Source organism: Microtus oregoni, unplaced genomic scaffold (genome assembly GCF_018167655.1).
Source record: "Microtus oregoni isolate MIOR12 unplaced genomic scaffold, Mior012 000013F_ref0000133, whole genome shotgun sequence".
NCBI classification, from domain to species: domain Eukaryota; kingdom Metazoa; phylum Chordata; class Mammalia; order Rodentia; family Cricetidae; genus Microtus; species Microtus oregoni.
In genome coordinates, this window is record NW_024543072.1 from 10,946,424 (window position 1) to 10,959,362 (window position 12,939).

The 12,939-nt window shown below is 45.8% G+C and overlaps 1 long non-coding RNA gene across 1 annotated transcript; it reads left to right on the forward strand.

Annotated features, from left to right (window-relative positions):
• Window positions 1–4,228: 4,228 nt before the first annotated feature.
• LOC121455354 lies at window positions 4,229–11,985 on the forward strand. Its single transcript, XR_005975481.1, has 3 exons — window positions 4,229–4,254; window positions 8,742–8,843; window positions 11,963–11,985. It is a non-coding gene; the product is annotated as an uncharacterized LOC121455354 (long non-coding RNA).
• The last annotated feature ends 954 nt before the right edge of the window (window positions 11,986–12,939 follow it).

Here is a 12,939-nt window from a genome sequence, read left to right on the forward strand (position 1 = left end):
GTCTCTGCTCCTGCAGCCAAGTCTTGACCAGCAGTGGCACGGTTGTAGTTTGGCTAACTATGTTCTTAGTGATCTGTTGCCAAGCCAATGGGAGATTTGCTGTGACCTGTTCTTGCTTGTATGTGTGTGGTTTTGTTGTGTTTTAACTGATTTTGGAGGGAAACCCAAATATGGTGCTTTATTCTCCTCCAGGGCCCCAGAACAGAGGGAGGAAGAGCTGTATGGGAGAATCCAACCAAGACATTGTGTGTGTAATGCTGAAGCGTGATCGACATCGTGGCTTTGGTAAGAGGGCTTCCTGAAGGCGAGGTTCAGGCTCTGCTCATCGAGCGGGGACAAGCACCATTCATTGCTCCAATCTGGCCTCTTCTCTCCTACCTTGCATTTCTCAACAATCCCTTCCACTGTTTCCTTCCTTTCAGTGCCTGCAAAGAACACAAACACTTTTGGTACAAAAGATTCCTTGCAAGTGCTGATATATTTTCTGGATGCATCTAAGCACAAGATAAAAATAAAATCCACCTTCCCCACACACCTTGCACCAGGCTTTCTCCAGTATAAACAGGTTGGAGAGGAGTAGTCAATCTTTTGTATCTTCAATTATTCGCCCCATTTAAAAATCCTTAAAAACATTTAAGAAAAAAGACACCAAGACACGGGGTATTTGGTTAGAGATCATCTTTCCTGGGACTGGGGAGATGGTGCCGCTGATGAAACGCTTGTCGTGTAAGTGTGAAACCAGAGTTTAGATTCCCCAGCACCCACATAAAAAGGTTGGGTGTGTGTCATATTATGCCTGCAATCCTGGCACTCAGGAGGCTGAGCCAGGGATTCCTCCAGCAAGCTGGCTAATTTGGCTAGCTGAAATCAGTGAGCGTTGGATTCAGTGACAGACAGCTTCAATAAACAAAGTGAAGGGACAAAAGCTCACATTATGGCTCACAAGCATAACTTCAATCTCAGGAGATCTGACACCTCATTCTGACCTCCACAGGCATTGCACACATGCGGTACAGAGACATACATGTAAGTCAAACACCCATAAACAGAAAAAAAGTAGAGAGCAATCCAGGAAGACTTCAAATATCAAACTCTGGGGCTCCACATGCATGAACACATATGCATGAGAATTTCCACACATGTAAAATACACACACACACACACACAGAGAGAGAGAGAGAGAGAGAGAGAGAGAGAGAGAGAGAGAGAGAGATTGATGATGGATGCAAGCAACCCCAAGTCCTGTCTCATCCAGCTGTGTTGGAGGGTTGCGTTTCTATCATTAGCTATGGTTGGTAAAGAGGGTGTCTCGTTCAGATGCAGTTATCAGTCATGCCACTTGGTAGCTATTGAGCGACAAAGTCATTAGGCATCATCTTATTATTACATGCCATTTTGGATTACAGGTTTTGTCATTTACGAGGGAGAAGATACAGACCAAGCAAAGCCTGGCATTTTCATATCTTCCCTTATTCCTGGGGGACCAGCAGAAAAGGCTAAAGTGATCAAACCAGGTACACCTTAAGTTAAGTCACCAGAGATGTCTTAAGTAACCTTTCTTATTTTCTTGCTGGAGTTATTGAGTCTTTTTTTTTTCTCCAGGAGGGAAGATATTAGCCTTGAATCACATCAGTCTTGAGGGCTTCACGTTCAACATGGCTGTTAGAATGATCCAGAATTCCCCTGACAACATAGAATTAATCATCTCACAGTCAAAAGGTACGTTTCATCTTACTTTCAGCAATGGAACAGCCTCCTCTGTTATCACCATGGGCACAAAACACAGAGCTCCATGTAGGTCTTTTGTGTAACTCCCTGCAAATATGGTCCTGTCTCGCAAGGAGGCAACCCAGCGGCACAAATCAGTATGCTGTGTAATCTCAGAGCCAGAGCGGGGTCCCAGGATTGAATGTCTTTCTGAAAGGCAGCAGCCTCCTCATTATGTATGGTGGATACACCCAGTGTATATGCGTTCCCACCCGCTCTCCTTGCATGATAGGGAGGGAGTTCTTATTGACGCTCAAGTCTAAGATGTCTACAGCTGGGCTCAGGTGGAGCAGTCACCTGTGCCTCTGGGAAGGAGGGTGAGGTTGTCTTTAGTTTACATCTGCACTGCAAGCACCGTATTTTTGCTGTGCAGCTCCAGATCAACCCGTGAAGTCCTTGTTGTCTAAGCCTTCTTTACTTAATCTCTTGATTTAAGAACAATAGCCAAGCAACAGATGTTTAGGCCAAAGAATAATGTTATGTTTGTTTGGGGGCATTTTGGTGGGGTTCTTGATAGAGGGAAGGGCAAGGGGCTGACACCTCTCATCCTGGCTACTAAGGACCACTGATGCTTTTTAGCCTGGGCGAGTTTGTAAATTGCAGGAGGTGGCCTACACACTCAGGCTCGTCTCTGAATGCAGACGCTCCACTTGCTGTGCCCTTGGAGAAGCAGTCTCACGTGCGTGCCTGCACACACTGTCCCCTGGTGGCTTCCTCTCACCCTCCCTGCAGGTAGCTGCACTAGGGTCTTTCCCCATTCCTCAGGGTCCAGCCCCAGCACTTCCATCATGCCAGCCTCAAGATCACTGTCTCTGTTAGATGTCACAATGCTGACACCTCTTAGGGAAGCAGGTCAGTAATATCGGGCTTTTCCTTCACACTTTTCACATTGAGGGCATTCAGTTCTCCTCTTGTGTTGTCGGGCAATAATTCCAGACAATCAAATCACAACTCAGTGTAGCCTAAGGACAGCCTATCATGGTGGTCAAGATGATAAAAATTGGGATCCAAAATCTAAGTGCTCGGACCACAATCTTGTATTAGAATTCCAGACAACAGGTGTGTCCACTGCCTGGCAGTTACGTGGCATCTCCCTGGGGTGGCCCATTTACATGTCAGATGCGTGACTTTCCACAGTTGGGATTTCTACTGAGCTGGTCTATTGCTGGGGAAAGAGGTCTAGCGATGGTCTTCTGCTAAGGCAGCTGCTCTAGACTGGACCCTAGGAGCCAGCAGCTAACAGCGCATCATGAGCAGCTATGAAAATCCATTATAAACTGCTATGAAAATCCATTATAAACTGGGTCATAGTCACCCACAGAAGGTCAGGGCCCCCTAGAGCAATAGAACTGATAGAATGACTGTATATTGTAAAAGGGTTTCTTTTTTCAGACTGGCTTAAGTGATGTCGGCTGGCAGTGGTGGCTGCCTGCACGCTGGAGGGGGTGAGGACAGGGTCTGCTTACTTAGTTCATGAGGCTGGAGGCTTCCACTGTCCCATAGGCACCGAAGGCCTGGAGGACTCTTGGGAAGCCACTGTCTTCAGTTCACACTGCAAGGCTAAGGAAGGATACTCGGAAGACAGGAGAGAGGGTCCAGAAAGGGAGCAGTGCTACTTTCCCTTGGGTATCCACTTCAGGTTTTACCTATTGATTCCCATCTCATGGGTTTTTTTTTTTTTCGTTGTTCTATGCCAGTTAGAGTAAGCAGGAATCCATGAGCAGCCGTCTCTTAGAGGAGCCTAGAGCCTGGTATTACCAAGTATAGCTCATGTTGGTCTTTTTGTCACATGCTGGTAACAGCTGTGCTCCTCATGGTTTTGCTGAAGGTCAGAGCTAAGAGAAGTCCCACATGTTGAGTATGGGGTTTGGGATAAGCTAGTTCATCCTTTTGATTCTGTTTTAATTAATTCATTAAATAATTAATCTGATTCTAATTAAACTGAGATAACACCTTCCTGGTGGCCTGTTGAGAGGATGAAAAGATCTCATCCCCCTCTCCTCTCCTCTCCTCTCCTCTCCTCTCCTCTTTTCTTCTCATATCCCTTCCCATCACATGAATGACAGGAGTTTCATAAAGAGGGGCTGGCATTCTTCACTCTCCTTGCTCTCATGTTTTCATAACTGGATCACACAAATGACTTCTATTTACATTTCTGATCACTTCTAAAACCCTCTCTTTATTCTGAATGCAGCATTCTTCATGAAATGATGAATTCAGAGCATCCTCTGCAACTCTAAAAGCTCTTGTCACTCAAGGAAAAATTCGATGTCTCATAGGATGCTACCAATATGCCAGTCTTTCCAAATATTGACCTCTTGGCTTGTTTTTGTAGGTGTTTGTGGAAATATCTCCAGTGAAGAAAAGAATAGTACAGCAAGTTCTGGCACGTTCTGTACAGATATCCTGAGCAATCGGTGCCAGGGAAGAGAGTCAGCACACACACGTGACCAGGACAGAAATGCCAGAGGACCAGAAATGGCTCAGGTGCAGAGTTCATCACCCAGGCAGGGGCCTCCATCCTCCCTTCTATTGTTAAAGATGCGAATCTTCTTGGTCTACGATCTAGACTCTAGAAGAAAGAGAATATAGTCTGTGGAGTCCAGTGGTGCTCCCATATCCTATGGTGTCCTGTGCTCTTGATGTGTCCTGTCAAGCAGCTACAAGTTGCTTAACCTCTTCCCACGGTGGGAAACAGGTAGAGCTACTGACTCAGGGGAGCAGGGCTCAGTTGGAGCCTCAAGTGTTCCTACTCATTTATTAGAACCATTTCTCATAATGCCAACGTGAGGGGATTGGTCGGTGCTGGGGCAAGGCATGGACCGCTAGATGTCTTATAATCTTGACTTCTAATTGGTCCTTGAGCTAGTAGCTAAATAATTCTGTGCTTACCATTGCCCCCTGGAGCAAGAGAACAAAGTGTGGCTTTGGCTTCAGTCTCTGCTCTGCATTGCCTGCTGTCTTCTTAGTTACTGCTAGCAAGTCCCCCATGGCTTCTCAGGTCCACCCTTTTCTTTTGCTCTGGGTCCCTTGCAGCTCATGTTCATTGGCTATTTTAGTTGATTCTACCTGGAAGAAGCTTTCACACTAGCCTGAAAAATTCTACCAAAAGCAGGGATAAGTGTGCCACTGGCCATGTGCTGACCTAGGTGGGAACCTCTTCAGTGATGAACCGAGCACCTACCAGCTGATCTTTACTAGGGGATGACTTCCTGGCTTCCATCATCCTCTTGCCCCTCTCAGCTCCAGGTTCGGAGTAGCTACAGAATCTACTGCTTCTACCCCAGGCTCTGATGCTGCTCATTGCTTTCTCTAAAAACTGCCAGAACCTTTGAAACATGCTTGGCATTAACTCTCCTCCCTGGCCCAGGCTGAGTACGTAGACCTTCTCATTCTTTTGAAGCTTCAAGACAGGTTGCTCTATGTCTCCCGTGTTTCTCTCGTGGAGGAAGAAGAGTAATGTCTGTCCACAAGGACCTCAAAGATGAAGCCTGTACTCACCAGTGAGCAGCTGTTTGGGTTTGTCACTTTGGCCCAAGTATTGGGGAAAATGGTACTTGAGCTTATCACTGCTAAGCTATGACATTCAAGTGGTTTTCATTTTGTGAACCACTCCCAAGGGAGAGCTAGCCATGCATAGCTACAGGACAAGCTGGAACTCCACATACTCTTTCCAATCTAGGTGGGACTACTGCTTCCTCCGGACTCAGTGGCTTCAACCAAGCAAAGTTATCTTTCATTCCACAGATACTCATCAACCACTGCATATGTATGAGGCTCTGGTCAGCTGCTAATACAGCAAAGAACAGAACAGACAGGTCTCTCGCTCACAGTTCAGAGAAGCATGCTATGGGCATTGTGCAGAATTATTGGATAGGGCCCTTGAGACACAGGCATGTTGGCAAGAAAAGAGCATACATGTTTATTGAATATATGTTTTACAGGAGATTTTGTGCGGAAAGAAGACCCACAGATACAGTTAAACCGAGGTGTATTCTATAGGAGGTTTGGTGTAAATGGAGAACTATAACTAAGCAGAAGGCAGGAGTCCACTGAAGGACATTAAAGAGGCTGTTAGTTTGATTCTCTGGATCCTTGACCCTTAGCCTTCGCAGTTTCATCTGGGCACAAGGAAGGTACTTCTCACATGAGGACCTTATGCCTTGTTCGGGGAAAGGTTGGAAAATCCTTGGTTCCAATGACGGGCTTCAGGTTAGAAGATCCAGAGGAGGCCAGAGACTTGTCTACTCACGCTGCTTCACAGGTTCCTTAAAGTAGGAGTCATTTTACTGAGGGGCTTTGTTATGATGTCGTATGTTCTGTCCCCAAGCACTAAGGTCTGGCATGCAGTAGGGATCTTTTATTGTTAATATCTTCTTAGTTGGCCATAATGCCCATTCACACAGCACAGACATGATGAGCTGAATACAGCTGGACTCAGAGTCTCACCCCTGTAATCCCAGCATTTGGGAAGCTGAGGTCAGAGGTGGGCATAATCAAAGAGAATAATAGTGATAGCAACAGCCACCTGCTTATGTGTTCAGCAGTATCCTGGGCACTTTATATGAGAGATCTCACGAAAGCTCGGTGGCAGTTATATAAGGTAGTATGACTGTCAACTCCTCCTGGAGTGTTTTTACCCAGGGCACAAAGAGAAAAGGATTGTGCTAAAAATCCAGGGGGTTAAAAATCCAGGATCTGAGTCCGCAATCCATGGTGTTGGATTTGAGAGCAGAAACCATGTTCTCAGGCTGCTCTTTAGAAGGCTCCTTTCTTGCTGGACTCAGCAGAGGGCTCTGTAGGGTGGAAAACCTGCAAGCTGGTTTTAGGGGCAGTTGAGAGGGGACTGAACATCTATAGGACCTACATCGTCAGGTTCTTGGAACTTGTGACCAGCTTTGTGGTCAGATAACCAGTGGTGTAGTGATGTCACATGCCCACTTTGGATCTCATCCATGCAGTTGTTTCATTCCTTAAGATTGAAGGAGTGTGAAGTCCTTGAAATACCTGACGTTTCCTCTGTTCTATACCAAACTCTCCCAAAGCTCTTCTGTTGAAATAATGTTTTTTAGTTTACTTCAGCTTATTTATTTTCCAGTGAGTTAACAGTGTTTTCAACATGGACCAGGAATCTCAGAATATAGAGCATATAGAGACAGTGGAGCATGGACAGCAAGGGGAACATTTTCTTTTCTTTTTTTTCTTTTTTTTTTTTTTTTGATTTTTCGAGATAGGGTTTCTCTGTGGCTTTGGAGCCTGTCCTGGAACTAGCTCTTGTAGACCAGGCTGGTCTCGAACTCACAGAGATCCGCCTACCTCTGCCTCCCGAGTGCTGGGATTAAAGGCGTGCGCCACCATTGCCCAGCAAGGGGAGCATTTTCTGTCTAGACGCAATGGTCACTCAGCTTAGCACAACCTGTGGAAACTCCAGATGTGCCCTTGAGCTTATGTGTAGCACAAATAATAAAAATCCAGAGACAGATATTGGGGTTCAACCTGAAGATCATAAAAGCAAAGCAGCCAACCACTAGCTCTTACCTCTACCTCAGACCAAAAATGGGCAATCCTGCCTCCATGAATCCTCAGACTGAGACCCATCTCTATTTCTGGGATTAAAGGCGTGCATCATCACTATCTGGCCTCTGTGGCAAACTAGTGTGGCTGCTGGGAATAACAGTGTGTGCAACCACTGTCTAGCCTGTATGGCCGACTGGTGTGGCTGCTTTGCCCTGACCTTCAGGCAAGCTTTATTTATGAACACACAAATAATATACCACAATACTTATGTTTCAGCCAGACCTCACTTTGTGTTCCAGTTTTTCCTATACCAGCTGCATCTCTGAGGGTCCAGCTGATAACACTCCCTTTAATCATAGCTACATGAACTTATTACCACGAAAGTTATTGGTTATGTGATTGAGAATCTCCCTGCTAAGAGACTCAAGCCCCCTAGGCAGCAATTTATCATGGGCAGGTGGGTCTCATCATCATAGTTGTGCCAGATCCTTCGTACCCCCCCCCCCCACCTTTCTGTTGCCCTAATAAAATGGGTGAATTACAAACAATGGTTCATTTGGATAATGCTTTGGTGGCTGGGATGTCCCAGATGGAAAAGCCGTATCTGGTGAAGGTTACTGTGTTGTCCCATGTATGGTGGGAGGCCTGACTTGAGGGAAAGTGCACATGAGCGTGAGAGACAGAAAGAAAAAATGGAGACAAGTTCCTCCTTTTTACGCATAGCCTCTTCTCGCAGCAATGCAGTCATGAGGCTTCATGGCATAATCCCTAAGAAAGCTTCATCTCTTAATTATATCAATTGTAATTACATTTAAGGATGATTTGTGGAGGAGGTGTTCAGACCACAGCATAACCCTGGTCATAACAGGTGTTCAATAAATGTCTCGTGAATGGTTGAATGGATGAACAAATCTTATATAGTTATTGTCACAAGTACTAAGGAAATTGCCTGGTACATGGTATGATCTTTTTCATAAACCCCTTAGCTACTGAAAAATCAACCATAACATGGCCAGTCTAGATAAGAATGGTCAGAAGTCCTCCTGAGATTTGCTTTGCCTCCAGGAGTTGCTGTAGGTCTGGTAGCCAGCATGCTGTACTTGGCTGCCATCATGTGTTGAGTGATAGAGGAAGGACCTGAACAGCTTTAGTGCTGGCATGGATGTTTGCCAAGTGAGTGCAGACAGGAAGTCTCTGCATTCCTTCAGTCCCGGCCACGTACCAGGACTTTCACGGGTAGGAGGCACTCTTGGAGGCCAGTTATATGGATTAGGAAATGGGGGCGAGGGGTCCGAGAGAGTCCCATGGGTAGGAATTGATAAAGCTGGAGAAGTCTCTCTGGGCTCATGCTCTTGCTGGAGGCAGTGCTGCTGGCTCCTGGTAGCGAATGAGAACTGAGTATCTACAGAGGTAGGGCATGTGCCTTATGGCTTCGTTTTTCTGTTTATTTGGGACAGGCTGCTGGTTATTGTCCTCCATCGCCTCGAGAAACCAATGCTGGTGAAATCTACATTGTGGAGCTGGTTAAAGAAGATGGAACCCTTGGATTCAGCGTGACAGTAAGACTTTTTAGGGAGCTTGGAAAAGAGTAAAACGCTATCCATCCAGAGCCTTGGAAGGCATTCTACCCCGATAATGTGCTCTTTGTGTTTAAGTGCACATTGTACGTGAGGGATAAACTGAGCTTTCTGTAGGGAGAGAGAATCAAAAGTCAAACTGGGAGACAGAGCCACTTGAGCTTGCGCTATGGGCAGGTTCTGAGGAGGAGCAACAGAACAAAAGAGGTGACGGGAGAGAACCTGGGTGAAGTTGTCTGGCTTCAAGCTTCAGCTGGACAGAAAAAGAGGCAGTAAGGTAGAACTTCATGGATGGAAACCAAGGGTGAGTGGAAAACTCACTGTCCTCCCAAGTAAGATTGAAATAAACTTGTGCTCCATCTTTCAGAGGCCAGGACAAAGTTCAGTCTTTGAGGTTTTCCATGCGTCTGACATTTTGCCTCTGGCTTTTGAGCTTCAGTGGCAGATGTCTACAGAGGGAGATTCCCCGTGTAACCAATCTCCTAAGGGTATGGTAAATGGTGTCTACAAAGTTGGTACGCACAGATTCAGAGGTGTTGCGGAGGCGCTGCTTGCATTAGTGAACACTGAATATGACCCATAACTTAAGACCTTGGGAAAGGGCTGGACTTCCGGGATGACACTGTTGAATTCAAAGAAAGAGAGTGGAAATTTCTAGTGTATAAGGAAATGTCAAAGACAGTGAAAACTTTCACAGGTAACCAAGAAAAGAGTGAAGAGAGCATGCCTTGCTTCCCTTGTGCATCTAGAGCAAGGATCCTTGAGTTGCTAAACCGCCAGCAGATGATTTTAACACTGGGAAACGGGCTCGTGCATCCATAGGGACTGAACAGGCTGGGACTAAAATGGCCAATTTATTCTTGGCTTGATAAAACAATCCCATCATGAGACACCAAACACAGCAATTTCTCATCTAAAAAACTTGCTAAAATTTAGATATTCAGATATATGCATATGCACATGCCAACAGGAGATTGGTGATTTCTTTGGGCTAGCAAGAACACTGATTGTCTCTGGAGAAGTTCCATTTAAAAATAATCATTGAAATGTCTCCCTTAAATCCAAATGGCCATTAAACAAATAAAAGGCATTGAAACCCATGAAAAACTACAGGCAAGTTAAAGGGAAACTTTAGAATTTATAACTGTCACTTTAGCCAAATATAGCTGTTGTGACACAGAAAAGGGTACTGTCACACTGAGCTGGTGGAAATATGAATCATTACACACATTCACGTTAGGACACAAGCTGGCAAATCTACTGTAATGAAAAAATGCGCATATTCTGGGCCCACAGACACAGAAATGTGGATCCCACTGAGAAAGGCTGGGTGTGTGAATGTGTCGGGTGCTGTGTTGCCATCAGTGACAAGCACATTGAAGACACTGAGTACAGATCAGCTGAGAAAAGGTTAGCTCTGGCACACTGCATAGAATCCAAGTTGATGTCCCCAAGAACAAAGGAATCAGTACTAGCTCCACCCACTAGAAAGGTTTCCACCAGGTATTCCTTGAGAAGAAAGCCATATGGAAAATATTGACTATGAACCACTGTTTTGCACAACACATAACCTAGCTGAGCTGGATTGGTCTGTGTTTGTAATCAGATACAACAGCTACTAAATAGCACGACACAGACTAAAATCTGTTTCCCTGGGATGGGAGAACTGCATGGTTTCCGTGCAAGTTCAGGATGCTTTTCTAAGCCAGCTGAGGAGCTAGAGAGATAGAGAACCAATAACCTGGGGTTTAGCAAGGAAGGCGAGGCTATGAGAGCTCACAGCAGCAGCCATATCCTGAGCAGATCATAGGCCCCTTCCAGGTGGTTGGCCACTTTGAAGTTTTGTGTTAGCATTGCTAGAAACAGAGTTTCCGAGGAGTCTTGAGCCTTGCATAGAATTCCATTGGCTCACAGTGTTTGCTAATGAACTTCTACCACTATAATGAATACCAGAAACATAATCAAATTACAAAGTGAAGAGGTCCATTATGCTCTGTGGTTTTAGAGGCTTCAATCCATGATTGGCTGGCTTCTGCTTTGGGACTGTGGAACCATATCATGGTGGAAGGAGGGGGTGGATAAAGCCTCTCCCTCGTGGCCAGGAAGTGAAGGAAAGAGGAAGAATGGGGTCTCATTAGCCTCTTCAAGGGCTCACTCCTGTGGCCTAAAGACTTGCCACTCTGCTCCAATCTTGCAGGTTCCACTGCCTTCCAATAGTGCTGAGTCAGGAGCCATGACACAAGGCCTATGAGGGACAGTCAAGATCCAACATAAACAGAGTGTCTCCGCTGGCTGGCTTGGCTGTCCATTGTCAATTCTATGTGATTGAATTAGTAAGGAGAGCAGCAAAGAGAGGTGGTTGAGTATGCATATTCACTATGATTGTGTTGTTAGGAGTGAGGTAGGAAGTGGAGACAGGGAAGGAGTAAGAGACTGACCAGGAATGAAAATACCATGAATAAAATATCAGTCTTTATGCATGTTTACCTTTATAAAGTAAATGGGGATAAAGAAGCAGCCTTGGAGCTTGATCTTCTGACCTGCAGGTTTATACTCTATTATCAAGTTTAAAAAACAGATTGCAGAAGCAGGCACAGTGGCACATGCCTGTAACTTTACGACTTAGGAGGCAGGAGAGTAAGTACCTGGGTTTAATGCTAGCCTGGGCTACATAGAGAGATCCTATCTTAGAAAAAAAGAAAAGAGTTGCAAGATACTGAGTAGGTTAAACTTATTTTTCCTCCTGAATTTGTGCTCACAAACATGCAAACATACAGGGTGTGCCAGACACAAGTCCTCAGCCCTTAGGGCAAGCCTACTTACGCTGCTTGTGGCACACAGATCTTGTGTACCACACGGGACTCCGCTTGTGCCCCCTGTGGCTTCGCTTGGTTTGATTTTGTCACTCAGCCTATATTGCTATGGTCTGTGTAAACCTGGCCATCTTGTTCACTGGGGAGGAGAGTTTGTTGGGGTGAAGGGAGAAGACTGTCAGTGTGGGCTAGATCGTTGTGGGAGAGAGGTGGGTTCTCTTGGGAGGGAGCTTGGGAGGCATCCCAGACGGGATAGATGGGTTTTGAGTATTGTCTTGTGTTTTGTAGGGTGGCATTAACACAAGTGTCCCTCATGGAGGAATCTTTGTGAAGTCTATAATTCCTGGAGGCCCAGCTGCAAAGGAAGGACAGATCCTGCAGGGTGAGGGCCATGTCATCCTGGGAGTTCTGCTTTCTGTGGCTTTGAACCCTGGGAAGCTCAAGCCTTGTTCATTTCAGTTTTAGAGCCCCCTGTTTCTCCAGGGCCTGAGGTCTTTGCCTGGGAAGGGTGGGGAAAGGGATTTCATCTGCTTCACCCATCTGATCAGTTGGCAGTGGTCTAAAGCCCATAATAAAAATCAAGTAGGAAATGTAATAGAAACTTGCTTCTGGAGGAGAGCATTGCTTCCTTAGGAGGACAGGGCCGATACCGGTGACACCACTTTAGCATGGGTGCCATTGTGAGCTTTCTTTATGCCCTCCTCCAGAAAAAAAAGCTGGCATTGGTGACCTCACTTCAGATGGGGGATATCATGAGGTGCCCTCCTCTAGAAAACACACTTGGCATTGGTGACCCCACTTTAGAACAGGGGCTCTGTGAGTGTTTTCTCTGGCCTGGATCATTTCTTGTTGCTCTGAAGGAAAGAGTGGTTTTTCTTCCCCGAAATTGTGCAACTGAACCAGAAAAAGCCACTGGAGATATTATTTATTTCTGCTTCCCCTTGAGCTCCAGTATTTCTAGCATCAGCTATTGTTTCCCTGACCCTTTTTTTGAAACAGAAAACATCCTCGGGATATAAATATTACCCCGAGTGAGTTGAAAATGTTTTAAAAAATAGTTTCACAGGAGAATGGGAGGAAAGACAAGGGTGACAAGACCTGACTTGGCCATTCTATGAGCCAATAATAGACAGGCTTTCAAGTCCTTGCTCTGTCCTGTGCCTCAGGAACAGGCCCAGGGGCACAGCAGTCCAGAGAGGCAGTTGATGCTCAGGCTCATGCAGGCTCCTGCTGAGCCCAGGGCCACCTGGCAGCTCTGCTTCCTA